Here is a 12,764-nt window from a genome sequence, read left to right as displayed (position 1 = left end):
TGAAAATACATTCTAATAGCAAATGAGACTAGCTTAAGTGCCCTAGCTCTATGTTCTCATTTGTATGTCTCCTGGATGTTCCCATTTGAAGTGCAGGTTGCACATCCTTTGTTCTTCTACTCATTCATTTAAAAAAATATTTATCCAGAAAGTACTCTGTGCCAACAAATACAGAGAGGTTAGTCTTTCCACATTCACCCAGCTACATTCATCATAGGAAGTGACAGAAGACAAGTCAAACCCCAAAGCTCATGCTACTTCCACATACAATAGCTATCATATAATGTGAATTGTTTTGTAGACAGACATTCTAGCACATTGTACAACCTACTCCAGGAATTAGCCACGGAACTGGCTTCCTCAGCCTCTAGACACAGCTGTTCCATTCCAGTCCTTCTTCCACACCACTCCAGGAAATCACTCTCAAATTCAATCAGACAGTCACACTCCTTCCTAAGCAAAGACTCACTGGTCCCCAGTGGCTTCAGGATAAAACTAAGCTGCTTTACTAAGCCTCAGACAAGCTCTTCTTCACTCTGCGAACCTCTATACACATCACACATTTGTAGTTCTCGGAGCATGCAATGCTTTTCCTTGCTGCCGTGCTTCTGCACATGCAGGACCCCTCCCCAAGGTCCTCCTCTCCACCTTTCGCCTCAGCTAATGCCCTGTTATCCATCAAGACTCAGCTCAAGTGTCATCTCCAGTGATCTTTCTGTGAACCCCAATCCCCAAGACAGTCCAGGGGGCCCTTCACTGAGCCTTAGCACAAAGCTACCTCTTCTAGTGAAGGGTCTCAGGTTAACAGTTGAGGAAACAGTGGCCCAGACAGCTGAAACTTTGCTGACAAGAATGACAACGCCAGCAGAAGCAGGCAGCACTGATTGGGAACTAATTGCGCTAGGCCCTGACAGCCACACTGTGATGTAAACATTGTCATTTCCAGTTTATGGATGAGGAAGCCAAGGGTCTATTACCTAGTGCAGTGGTTCCCAAAGTGTGGATCCCAGTCATTTGGAATCTTGGGGGAAATGCAGAACATCTAGCTGACCCAGACCCATTGAATCAGGAATTCTGGTGGTGAACACAGAAATGGAGTTTAAAAAGCCCTTCAGGTAATTATGATACAGATTACAATTTGATTGAATTTTAGGAAGCACTGGCCTATATTATACAGCTGGTAATGGGTGGAGCTGAGATTTAGAACCATATGAGTGAAGGTCAAAAAAAATTACTAAGCTATGTATTTGACTTCTATGCTGTGACCACCCATGGACTGCTCACAGGGGGCCTTTTGTGGCCACCCTATTTATTTATTAATTTATTTATTTAATTTATTTTTTTAAAAAATATATCTTTATTGATTTCAGAGAGAGAAAAAAAGAGGGAGAGAGAGAGAGATAGAAACATTAACGATGAGAGAGTCATTGATCGGCTAGCCCTCAACTCGGGCATGTGCCCCGACCTGGAATCGAACCCCGATCGCCTGGATCCTAGGTCGATGCTCAACCGCTGAGCCACGCCCGGCCAGGCGCCACCCTATTTAAAACCACAGCTCATCCCTTTCCTCCATCCACTGCCAATATTTCCTATATTCTGCCCCTTTGCTCGAAAGTACTGCCCACCAGCTGGCAAGTATGTATTTATTATTTATCTTCCTCTTAGTCAGGTTGGGCTGCTATAACAAAATACTGTGGACTGGGTGACTTAAATAACTTAAATTATTTTTCTTATAGTCCTGGAGGCTGGAAGTCTGAGATTGGTCACATTTTGGTGAGAGCCTTCTTTCTGGTTTGTAGCAAGAAGGTGAGACAGCATCTTCTCATCTTCTTCCTGTGTCCTCACATGACAGGGAGAGAGAGAGTAAGCTTTCTAGTGTCTCTTCTTATAAGGTCACTAATCCCATCACAGGAAGCCCACCTCGTGACCTCATCTAACTCTACCTCTCAAATGCCCTACCACTGGGGTTAGGGCCTCAACATATGAATTTTGGGAGGACACTGGCATTTGATCCATCATCATCTACTATCACCTGAATGCCCGAGTGCAAGCCTCAGTTGGGAAGGGGTTTGTATATTTGTGAATTGCTAAATGCTCTGTGCCTAGAGCCCCATCTTGCACATAGTAAGTGCTCAATAAATATTTGTGAAATACATGGTCAACCACACAACCTGTTGGTGACCCAAAAAGGAGACTCACTAGGATCTATTTGTATGCATTCCAGTATATTTCCTATGGTTCCCCCACCCTCTTTGTCTCCACTGAGTGTTCTCCTGATCAGTAACTCTATCCTAGAAGGGTCATTTTCCAGAAATATTCCCTCACCAATCATCACTTGCAGGAAGAGAGTCTTTTCCCAACAAGCCCTGCAGAGTGGTTACCCTAGGCACGATTTAGCTAATTTACTCAGTGCTTTGTCTTAATGGTTCTCCAAGTGGAGATTCTTTCAGTAATGACAGTAAATGCGTTTGAAATGTAGATATCGACCCAGGCAACGCTGCATATTCGGCTCATCAAATTTTCATGCTAAAATTAAAATCCTTTTTTTTTGTGTGTGTGAGAAAAAGAGAAGCTGAAGTGTTGATTCCAATCTGATCACAGTGGCATACTCCCCCCCCCCCCCAAATGAAAGGAGAATACCTAATCGTACATCCCTCCCATGGCCACTGCCACAAAATAGGAGATGATAATAAGAGAGGGAAAGAAACCAGATTTGTTTAGGACCTATCAAGTTCTAATCATGGTATTAACTATACACAGAAAAATTGCACAGGATTCTTTGTCATGCCACTCCCGGGCAAAAGAAATGCCATCACCATTCCATTATTTCTCCCCAATAAATTCTTCCCAAATCTCCCAGCTGCCTCAGTCAATATCAGAGGGCCTCCAAACCCTGCCAGGAGATTAAAACATCTCCACTGTTTTTCATTTGATTTATTACTTCCCCAGTGTTGCTTTACTGATGACCCTACTCACGGGGTCTCTCTTGCTCTTCCCGGATCGTCACCCTGGCTACTTCTTCCTGGTATTTATCATAACCCATGACTATTTTGTTCATTTTTCCCCATTAGTTTATTTTCCATCGGTGTGTTGTCTACTCTTAGGAAAATCAAGACTTATGGAATCACAGCAGGCTTCTCGTTCCCGGGGCTGGGGAAGGGGAATCGTAGCACCAACTTATTTCTTATGAATTCATCCTGCTACACATACTGACCTGACTTGCTACTTGCACCAACTCTGTGAGGCAGGAAATAGCACCTCTACTTTTTAAGTGAGGCCACTGATGCCAAAGTAGTTAAAGGATTTGGCTTGTGCAGAACAGATCATAAATGAGGGGACCTCATCCACCAGGTCTGCCCAACTCCAAAGTGGAGATCAGCTGAAAGCCTGCAGGCTCCAAAGCCAGCAGACTAGGTTTAGATTCTGACTCTGGCACCTACGAGCTCTGTGACCTTGCGTGAGTTATGTAAACTCTCTGTGTTAATTTTCCCACTTGTGAAATGGGAATATTATTAACACCTACTTCATAGGGAGGTGAAAATAAAATAATTAAAAATATAAAGTACTTTAAATAATTTCTGGCACATGGTACTCACTCAGTAACTTTTAGCTGGTGGTTCTACTTCACCATGCTGGTAATTCACAGTTTCTCACATTTGAATAGACTTTTACAACAATCTAAGTTAAGAAGGTACTGTCCTCACACTTTGTCCCAACAATTCCCCATTTTTCAGATGAGGAGACCGAGTACCAGAGGTTTCCAGCCATTTGCTCTAGGTCACAGAGCTAAGAATCTGGCAGAGTCAGGACTAGATCCCAGGTCCCTGGTGTCTCCTCCAGTGGTCTGCCTTTTCAGACCAGAATTCACATAGGCTCTATGTCCTCAGGTTGCATCCGTGGCCTTAACCTGCCAAAGCTTTTCCAGTTTCTTAAAGGAACTGCTTCCCCCCACCCAAAAAAATGCAGTGCGTCATTTTTCCACCAAAACAGTGTGGTGAAAGGGAGATCCAAGCCACGGTTTTATAAAAAGGGGTTGGGGGGGGGGGCTGGTCAGAGTGGCAATCTGTGCACCCTGTAAAGTTTCCTTGATGAGCAAATAAGGGTCCTCATGGCAAGTTGAATGCCTGCCTGCACAGTGATTGGGCAAATTCTGCCTGAACCTTTCTCCTGTATCTAATATGTCCAAATAATCTCCCCAAACAGACTGTTGGTTCCACCATTCAAGATACTTCTTTGGGATAAAATGCTGCCCCTCCATCATCTTGTAGGAGAAAATTTTCAGACTCATGTCTGCAATCTGCTCCCGCCCTTGGGGTTTCCTCTAATATACCTGCCAATCTCACAAAGTAAAATGAAAAGAGCCTCATATTTTTCTTTGGGCAGTTACTATGTTCCAGGGATGGGTAGTATGTTTTGCATCTATTACATTATTTAACCCTATGCTGACACTGCAATATAAGTAGCATTGTTTCCCTTTGGTGCATAAGAAAACACACTCAGGGAGTTTAAAGAACTTGCCAGAGGCTACAGAGCACATAGTGATGGGCCTGAAATTCAAACCCAGGCATGTCCAGCTTGTCTCTGCTGCTCCCATGACACCAACATTTACAAGGCCATTGGCAAAGCAGCTTGGCCTTCTGTGTGTCCGTGCAGGTGTCCGCATAGCCTTTGCTCACTTGTCGGCCACTCAGGATGGTACCCTTGGAATCGCCCTTTCAAAACCTGAGTCTGTGTTCTTGGAGGCTCAGGGTCATGTTGAGGCTCTGAAGTCAAGAATGCATAAGGGGTCAAGTGGGAGTTCCTGACCCGGTTTGACTCCAATACGGCACAGTTTGTTTCTACCAAACTCCTGTCATGTGTGCATCACCATCAGTGATTCAGTGCCACTCAGCCCCAAGCAGGGTCCTGAGGAGCATCTCTTCTTGTGGCTCCTTCCTTTGAGCATAAAATGGTCAAGATAAAAATGTGTCGGTTGTCCTCCCGTTATCTAAGAGACTAGTGACCTGCACCAGCTCTGGCTTCGGTATTAGGGTTTCCTGTAGATGAACAGGCTGCCTGACTTGGACGCTCATTGCCATGAAAATATCACTTATGTGTCTTTCTTTCCTTTTATTTATGACCCAAATGCTTTACCTCACACTTCTACAGCACTCTGTAGATGTTCAGCACCTTAATACACTGAGACCCTCAATCCCTCCTTTCATGAGGGTTTTCTCCTCCCTCCCTCCCTCCCTCCCTCCCTCCCTCCCTCCCTCCCTCCCTCCCTCCCTCCCTCCCTCCCTCCCTCCCTCCCTCCCTCCCTCCCTCCCTCCCTTCCTTCCTTCCTTCCTTCCTTCCTTCCTTCCTTCCCTTTTTAAACCGTATCTCTCTTTCCACTGTTATATTATGATCATGCAACTCAGCCCACTGTCGGTACTGAAATTCTGGGTGCACACCCTTAAGTTCTTTTTGCTTCCTACCTCTACTCCCAATAACCAACCACAGATACCTGAAGCCGCGTATAAACTTCTGAACAGTCTTCTTTCGTCTCCCACATTATACCCAACACAAAGACTCCCAGTAATGTAAATCATGTAAATCCAATCTTTAAGGAAGGGGAATGAACATGTACTGGGCATGAACCATGTGCCAGATACCCACATTCCCTTAGTTTGTCTTAATTGTGCCTTAGAACAACCAAGAAAGGAAGAAATTTTCACACCCATTGCATAAGGAAACGGAAGCCCAGAGAAGTTAAATAGTATGGCCAAACTCGTACTGTTGAGGGTCAGAGTTAGGATTTTGATCCCTTGTGGTCTAACTTTGAAGGCTGGGTCTTTCTAATGCAAAGTACTGGGCAGCATTCAGGACCTTCGGACTATTCGGACTTGTTCTGCTTTCGGAGGAGCCAACTAGTATAGTACGCTGTTCTCTGTCACTGTGACCAAGTTGAAAATTAGAGCAGGGTACGTGAACTTAATGCCTCAGGAGTCACTTTATAAAACAACAAGAGACCCACATATCTGCAAACAGAACTTGAAACAGACCGTGACTTTTTAAAAGATGTTTTAGAACCTATAATCAAAAAGCCATTTATTAACTGTTCTGTCCACATTCACCAATTAGGTGGCCCTGTCATTTATCTGCTTGAATGTCAAGCAGATCTACAACTATTATTTTAATTAATTAATGCAGCCCTTTGTCCCCGCGGCGGGCCCTGGGACACCCGGCTTATTTTCGCAGCAGTCCCTGACGCTCAGCTGTCAAGCCACGCCACGGCCCCGCTCTGAGCTTCACGCAAGGCCAGGCGCTTAATCTCTTTAAGGGAGGCCTGTCACCACTCCCGGGCAGCCCGTCTATGCTGAGACATAATGTCTGATGCACCTGTCTCTCGCTTCCCGTCCTAACGGCCACCATCTGGGACCAAACGCCTCACAATTCCTCTGTGACTCATTGCTTCTGAGATGCACCGAGTGCCCGTTCTGTGCCAGGCACCATGCTGTGTGTTCCCTATGCCTCTTGTCCCATCCACGAAACAACCGTGCACCATAGCACCATCCCCATATTCTCCAAAAGGCGATGGAGTCAGAGAAAAGTGAAGTGACTTGACCACAATCCCTCAACCCAGAAGGTGCAAGGCAAGGATTTGAAGTGAGGTCTGTGTTGACTTCAATAATTATGCTCCTTCCACTCTTCTGCATTGTCTGTAGCTGTGCCTTTAGCTTCTACTATCTGGGAATAAGAGACAGATGCTAGTGGGCTATAAACCACAGAAAAGGGTAAATAGGCAGGGGCCCCAGAGAAACATGGTAGAGAGGGGGCCTAGGAGAGGTAAGAAACATTAAAAAAACTTTCTGCTATTGTGCCATGTAAATCCTCTCCACAGCCTCATCTGTGGGCTCTCAGTAAATTCTGCATCACTCCTGATATTCATGTGCAGTATATTTATTTGGTGATGGTGGTAGAGCAGGTATTTAGCACTAAGAGGAGAAGGGAGAGATGATAGATATTTGGATTACAGTTGGTTTTAGAATATTAAATGAATGAGGGAGGAAGGCATTTCAGGTGAGAAAACAGCTTGTGCAAAAGTCCAGAGCTGTGGCAGGACCCACACTCCCAGCCACGTGTCCCTGGGAGTAGGATGGTTTTCAGAGGGATCCTTTCTACACACAAGACACTGAACTGATCTGCTCACATTCCTAATCAGCCTTCAATCCCAAGCTATAGCTTTATAAGTTCTCACATTTACATTTTTCCCCTTGCTTTTAAGCAATACAATTTTTTTTTTTTTTTTTTAAATCCAGGCATTTCACATACATTGCTCCTCAGCTTCCCTGGGTGTGCTGTGCCACCTCTAAGCTGAAATCTCCTGTAATTATTTGGGGAACACTGGACCTCCCAATGGCACCTTCATTTAATGCCATTACATTCTAGCTCCAGGTTCTTAATCTTGGTACCTGCCCTCTTTGCTTCTTGCTGCCAGAAGGAATTGCTCTTAAAAGCTATCCTTTATGCTACTAAATTGCCTCTTCTTGTTGCATCCAGGAAAGACGGCAGGGCAGGTAAATCTCTCATTCTCTGGGCCGTGAAAGCATGGATGCAGAGTGCTTTGCAAAATGTGCCCTGTAGAACACGGCCCATGGTGCGCTCTTCAAACTGTAAGTTTAGTGGTTAAATGTCCTTGGGAAGCATAGCAGACTACACCCGGATTTAGAGATTCCTAAGGCCTATTGGCAGATTAAAGACACAGAGAAGTCCTGCAATAAGAAGCCCCTTTAACCCAGCATTTCCTAAACTTATTTGGTTAGAGAACACTACTTTTGGCATCACCCTACACCCTTTAACAAGCGCTGCTCCAGATAACCACCCCTCCCGGTGCACAGGATCTAATCTTTTACATTCTGTTAGAGGAGGAAGTGAGAAAGGCAGTATGAATTGTATTTTACAGGCGACAGTGAAGGGCAGACATATATGTGACTTGTACCGGGGAATGCAGGCAGCAGAGGGAAACGGAAGCCGGGGTTTCTGATGCACCGCAGGGATCTGGTTGTCAAGCTGCAGGAATGTTTTTGTTGTTGCCATTTGCATTCTTTTTCTAGCCAAATCTACACTATACCACACACACACACACGCACACACAGAGCAAAATGAGCTTTGTAAATAGTCAAATTATTATTACTTAAAAAAACCACAGTGGGGTAGGTGGGGAAAACTCAGTAAAGAAATGCTGGTCTAGTGCGCAGGGGGTGCTGGGTGCTTCATCTGCATCACTCATGAATCTTTGCCATAATCCTGAGAGATAAGAACCATTATTCCAATTTTACCGAGGAGCACGCTGAGACTCAGGGAGGGTAGGTAACTTTCCCAGGGTCACAGAATACCATGACGCTCAGCCAAACTTTAGATTTATGCTCCTTCCAAAAAGCATTCTCTGCGTTCTTACCCCACTACCCTTTTCTAGTGAATGGGACCATCCCTGTCGCCCTAGACCCTGACAGAGCTAGATCCTCCCAATGCCTCTGACCTTGTTTGTGCTCCAGCAGGTTGTTCAGACAAGACCGGCTCAATCTGCAGGCTCAAGAGGAGTAAGAATATTTGGATCTAGTAACTGAGCTCAAAGGAGATCAAAGGGAGTTAACGCTTAAATGGTTTGACAGTGTTTTGTCCCACCCTAAAAAGTGTATTTGGGATTTATACACCAAGCCGTAAGAACTGTTGATATTTTCTTAGGGAGCTGAGTGAAAATGACTAAGACAGGACCTGGAGGTGCCTCAGGCCGAGCAGCTGCTTGGATGGAGACTGGTGGGCAGGAGGAAGGTCACGTGTCTAATCTGGGCTGTACACCAGCGAGTGTGATCATAGCAAATCTCTCAAACCCACTTGGCCTCAGTTTCTCATAGATAAAATAAAGGGGTGTGAGAAGGTGCCTGGAGATGATAATTCTATGGAGATGGTCTCTGTCTGGAGGCAAGAGGGACCGATTGTCTGGCCAGAGTTGCATCCTCTGACTTAATTAGTCCTGAAAAGAGAGGTCATCTTAAGTCCACAGGATGGGAGAAGTTTTGGGTGACTTCAATCTTCTGAAATGAAAATGAGATGGAGTGTCCTGCGCCTGAGAGGACATTGGGACACACAGACAAGGGGCCATAAGACCACTCTCACCTGAGGATGTTGGCTGCTTTCTCCCATTGATTGCTTGTTCCCTGAGTTTGAGTCCCAGGCAGGGAAACTGTAGAGGACATTTTTTGTTGTTTATTTACCTGTGGAGTTGCTCATCTGGAGGTGCGGGGCCCCCTTATGTCAGGGGGCAAGGGGGACCCTCGGGGATGGAGTGGCTGAGGGGCTGGGAGCAGTGCTAAAGAGGGAAGGATGCAAATGAAGCCCTGGGGCTTGTGAGAGCGAAAGGAAAGGCCTGGCTGCCAGCCTGGGCCTGGGCAGGGACTCTGAGGCTGAGCAGTAGAAATTTCTAGAGGCTCCCACAATAGGAAGCTGGTTTAGACAATTTCTCAGCTCCCTCCCAGCTCACACATTACGTGTTGATGTCATCCCCCTGCCTTCCTGGAGCAACCCCACAGACAAGTGTCTCGGTGAGTCAGGGAGAAGTGCCAGGCAGCCGGCTTCAGACACCAGATTATAATCAGCTCGGTTGCAGGCCCTGCACACGTGAGGCCCGCTCCAGAGGAAGCTTTGTCTCCTGCCCCGGTTTCCACGGGCAAACAGGGTGTGCAAGTGTGGTTTGGCCCCACAGAGACCAGCTGGGCGCTAGATCCCAGACGTCACTGGGGCCTCCAGGGACACTGACATTTTCCCTGACAGAAACAAAGATCTTAGGAAACCTTACCTCATGGGTTCCTCAACAGACAAAAAGGAGTGAGCCCTGGTTACTATTTGGGAGAGAGACACAAAAGCAGCCACACCTAGTTTCCAAAGCTTGGGTGGGCGGATGGCATCAATAGTTGAGCAGCACTGGCTGTCAGGACCCACCCTCGGGGCTCTGCTCCACCCCTCCTTGCAGAGCTCCTGGTTTTCCCACCAGAGAGTGCTGGCAAGCTCATCCAGCATGGGGGCTGGGGCCTGGAAGCACTGTCATAGGTGCAGTCAAGGTGAAGCTGAAATATGTCATCTCCAGAGGACAGCCGGTCTGTGGGTCCCAGCTGAGGGTGTGGCTTGAAGGTTCAGCATGCAGGCTCTTGGAGGTAGGGACAAGCCCAGTAGAGTCCCTCAATAAATAGTTGTTGAATGACTGATTGGTGCGGAGATGGTGAAGTGAGTCTCAAGGTGATTGGGGATCTTGGGAAAGCAGAGATCTCGGGAATTTGAACTTGGTGAGGGAAAGGGAGTGTTTGGCAAGGAATTGAGTACCTGCTCTGTGGGACAGGTGTGTGTTTGGTACTTCACAGGAGTTACTTTCCTGAAATCCTACCCAGAAATTACTACTTCTCCTGTGAGCTGGGGTTTGAGAGGCTAAGTGAATTGCGCAAAGACGGAGCATTTGTAAGTGGCAAACGCAGGATTCAAACCTTGGTCTTCTGATTTATCTGCCTTCCTAGAGTTAGGCCATTTTATTTTCCCCATTTTCTGGAGAAGACTGAGACACAGAAAAGCAAACTCACAGCTAACAGAAGGCAGAGCAGGGACTGAAACTCAGAACTCCAGCCTCACAGCTGCACACTGTCCCCCACCTCAGGCCTTTCTGACTGTATTCAGCAGCTCCTCCTGTCCCTAAGGGAGCCTGGACTCCTCCCAAACCGAAACCTCGTCTTCTCCCTCATCTGTTTATTGAGAGCCAGGGAATCCCTTGCAGTCCCTTGGGGGAGGGCAGACATCTGGCTCACAGCTGGCCTGAGTATGGCTCCTGAAACCCTATGGTATAGAATCTGGGCTTTGTGTGTGTTTATTTATCTTTTCACTACTGATAATAAAATTGGATAGAGGCTGATGAACGAACCCCCCCCCCCCCCCCCCCCCCAGAGATTGGGCAAGAGTCCTAGTTCTACCACTTGCTTGAGGTGACAAGCTGTATCACTGGAGTGCTTGATCTGGGTCCTAATTTTCCCGTCTGTAACACATGAGGTTACATAAAATGACACCAAAGATCTCCCAGCACTGACCTTGTAGAAATCTATTTAAAACAGGTTAACACACATACCAGGAGCCAAATACTCTTCCCCAGGGAGCAAAATCTAAAATTAAACATGCATCAAATATTTTGATGTTTAAATCAAACCTTGGCATTTTCTATTCCCTTTATTCTTTATCCATGTATAAATTTTTAAACAATAGTCTTCATTTTATGAAAAAAGTATGTTTTTCCTTAAAAAATGCACAGAATTTCAAACTTTTTTGTTCTCATGCATTTAAAAAATGGTAATTAAAAACAACAAAACAATAGGGTTGTATAGCGGTACCGTGGCCTAAATTTAAAATCTTTCTGGGGTCCCTGTTTATCTATATCTTGTGATAGTTAATTTTATGTGTCACCTTAGCTAGGCATATGCTGCCCAGTTGTTGGTCAAACACTAGACATTGCTGTGAAAGTATTTTTTTAATAATATGATTAATATTTACAATCAGTTCACCTTGGGGAAAGCAGATTAACCTTCACAATGTGGTGGGCCCCATCCAATCAGTTGAAGGCCTTAAAAGCAAAGACTGAGGTTTCCTAGAGAAGAAGGAATTCTGTCAAAGATTCAACATAGCAATGTGGCCTATTAGTTCTGTTTCTCTGGGAAGCCTTACAAATATATATATCTGTTAGATTCAAAGCTTTTCCACCAGATATGTCATAAAATTCACTCTTCTCAGACTTTTCCCAGGAATGCTGTTCTCATATTCTGGCTGTTATGTCAAGGTCATGAGTTTGGGACTCAAGTGACCTAAGAGTGAATTTAGTCACATTGCTTACTTGTGTGGGTCGTGGTGCTTCCTAGGAAGCACTCCTTCTGGGCCTTAGTTCCTTCATCAGTCAAACAGGAGGTGGGGATGGGGTGTGATAATAACACCTTGTTCAGGAATTGCTGGGATGGTCAGATGAGATGATGTATTTTTTTAAAGATGCATGTTTTTATTGAAATAAAAAAAAAATGTAACCAGACAGAATAAAGTAGACAATATTATAATCTGACTATATGATCTCCCATTCTTGTTGGATCACTAATATAACAAAGACTTGTTCTCTATACTAATTTTAAGGTTATCCAGTTAAGCCACTATTTGGTATCTTTTCAACCTTTTAACTATTTAGAGTTTCTTATTAGAAACATTCACATATTATACAGGAAACAGTCATAGCTTATTTGGGAAACATTCATATTTTATACAGGATATACAAATTTGAGACAACAAAAACACAAACACACTTGTACCCACAACACTACCTTAGCTGCATTGGGGTGATTATGTTGTTCAGTCAGCTGTCCACTACACACAACTGGATTTTAATAGTGTTACAGAGGGGCCGAAAGTGCTCATCTAAGGTAAAGGCACTTGGATTCAACATGCACCTTCACAGCCCTGTGAGAACACACCATTATATACACTGTAAACACCGCAGGGCATGGAATCCATCTCCATTCACAAGCATCTGTCTCACAGGATCAAGCACACAAGGTAAGGTGCCTGCCTTCTCCATCATAAGCATACGTCCCATCCAAGACCACTGCTGATCTTTCCATAGGACACTCCTCACTTCAAGTACAGTGCCAGTGCTCAAAACATCTCTGGAACCCCTTTCTGGGGACTGCCTGCAGTCTGCACTGACCTTTTCTGATGGTGGCAAGTCTTGT

General features: G+C 45.3%; 1 protein-coding gene across 1 annotated transcript in view; it reads right to left on the bottom strand.

Annotated features, from left to right (window-relative positions):
- TENM4 (teneurin transmembrane protein 4) overlaps window positions 1-12,764 on the bottom strand; it is a 2,309,694-nt gene that overhangs the window by 840,977 nt on the left and 1,455,953 nt on the right. The window lies entirely within an intron of this gene.

The sequence above is a fragment of the Miniopterus schreibersii genome (genome assembly GCF_964146895.1).
Source record: "Miniopterus schreibersii genome assembly, chromosome: 12".
In the NCBI taxonomy this organism is placed as follows: domain Eukaryota; kingdom Metazoa; phylum Chordata; class Mammalia; order Chiroptera; family Miniopteridae; genus Miniopterus; species Miniopterus schreibersii.
This window is presented reverse-complemented; position numbering and strand designations above follow the sequence as displayed.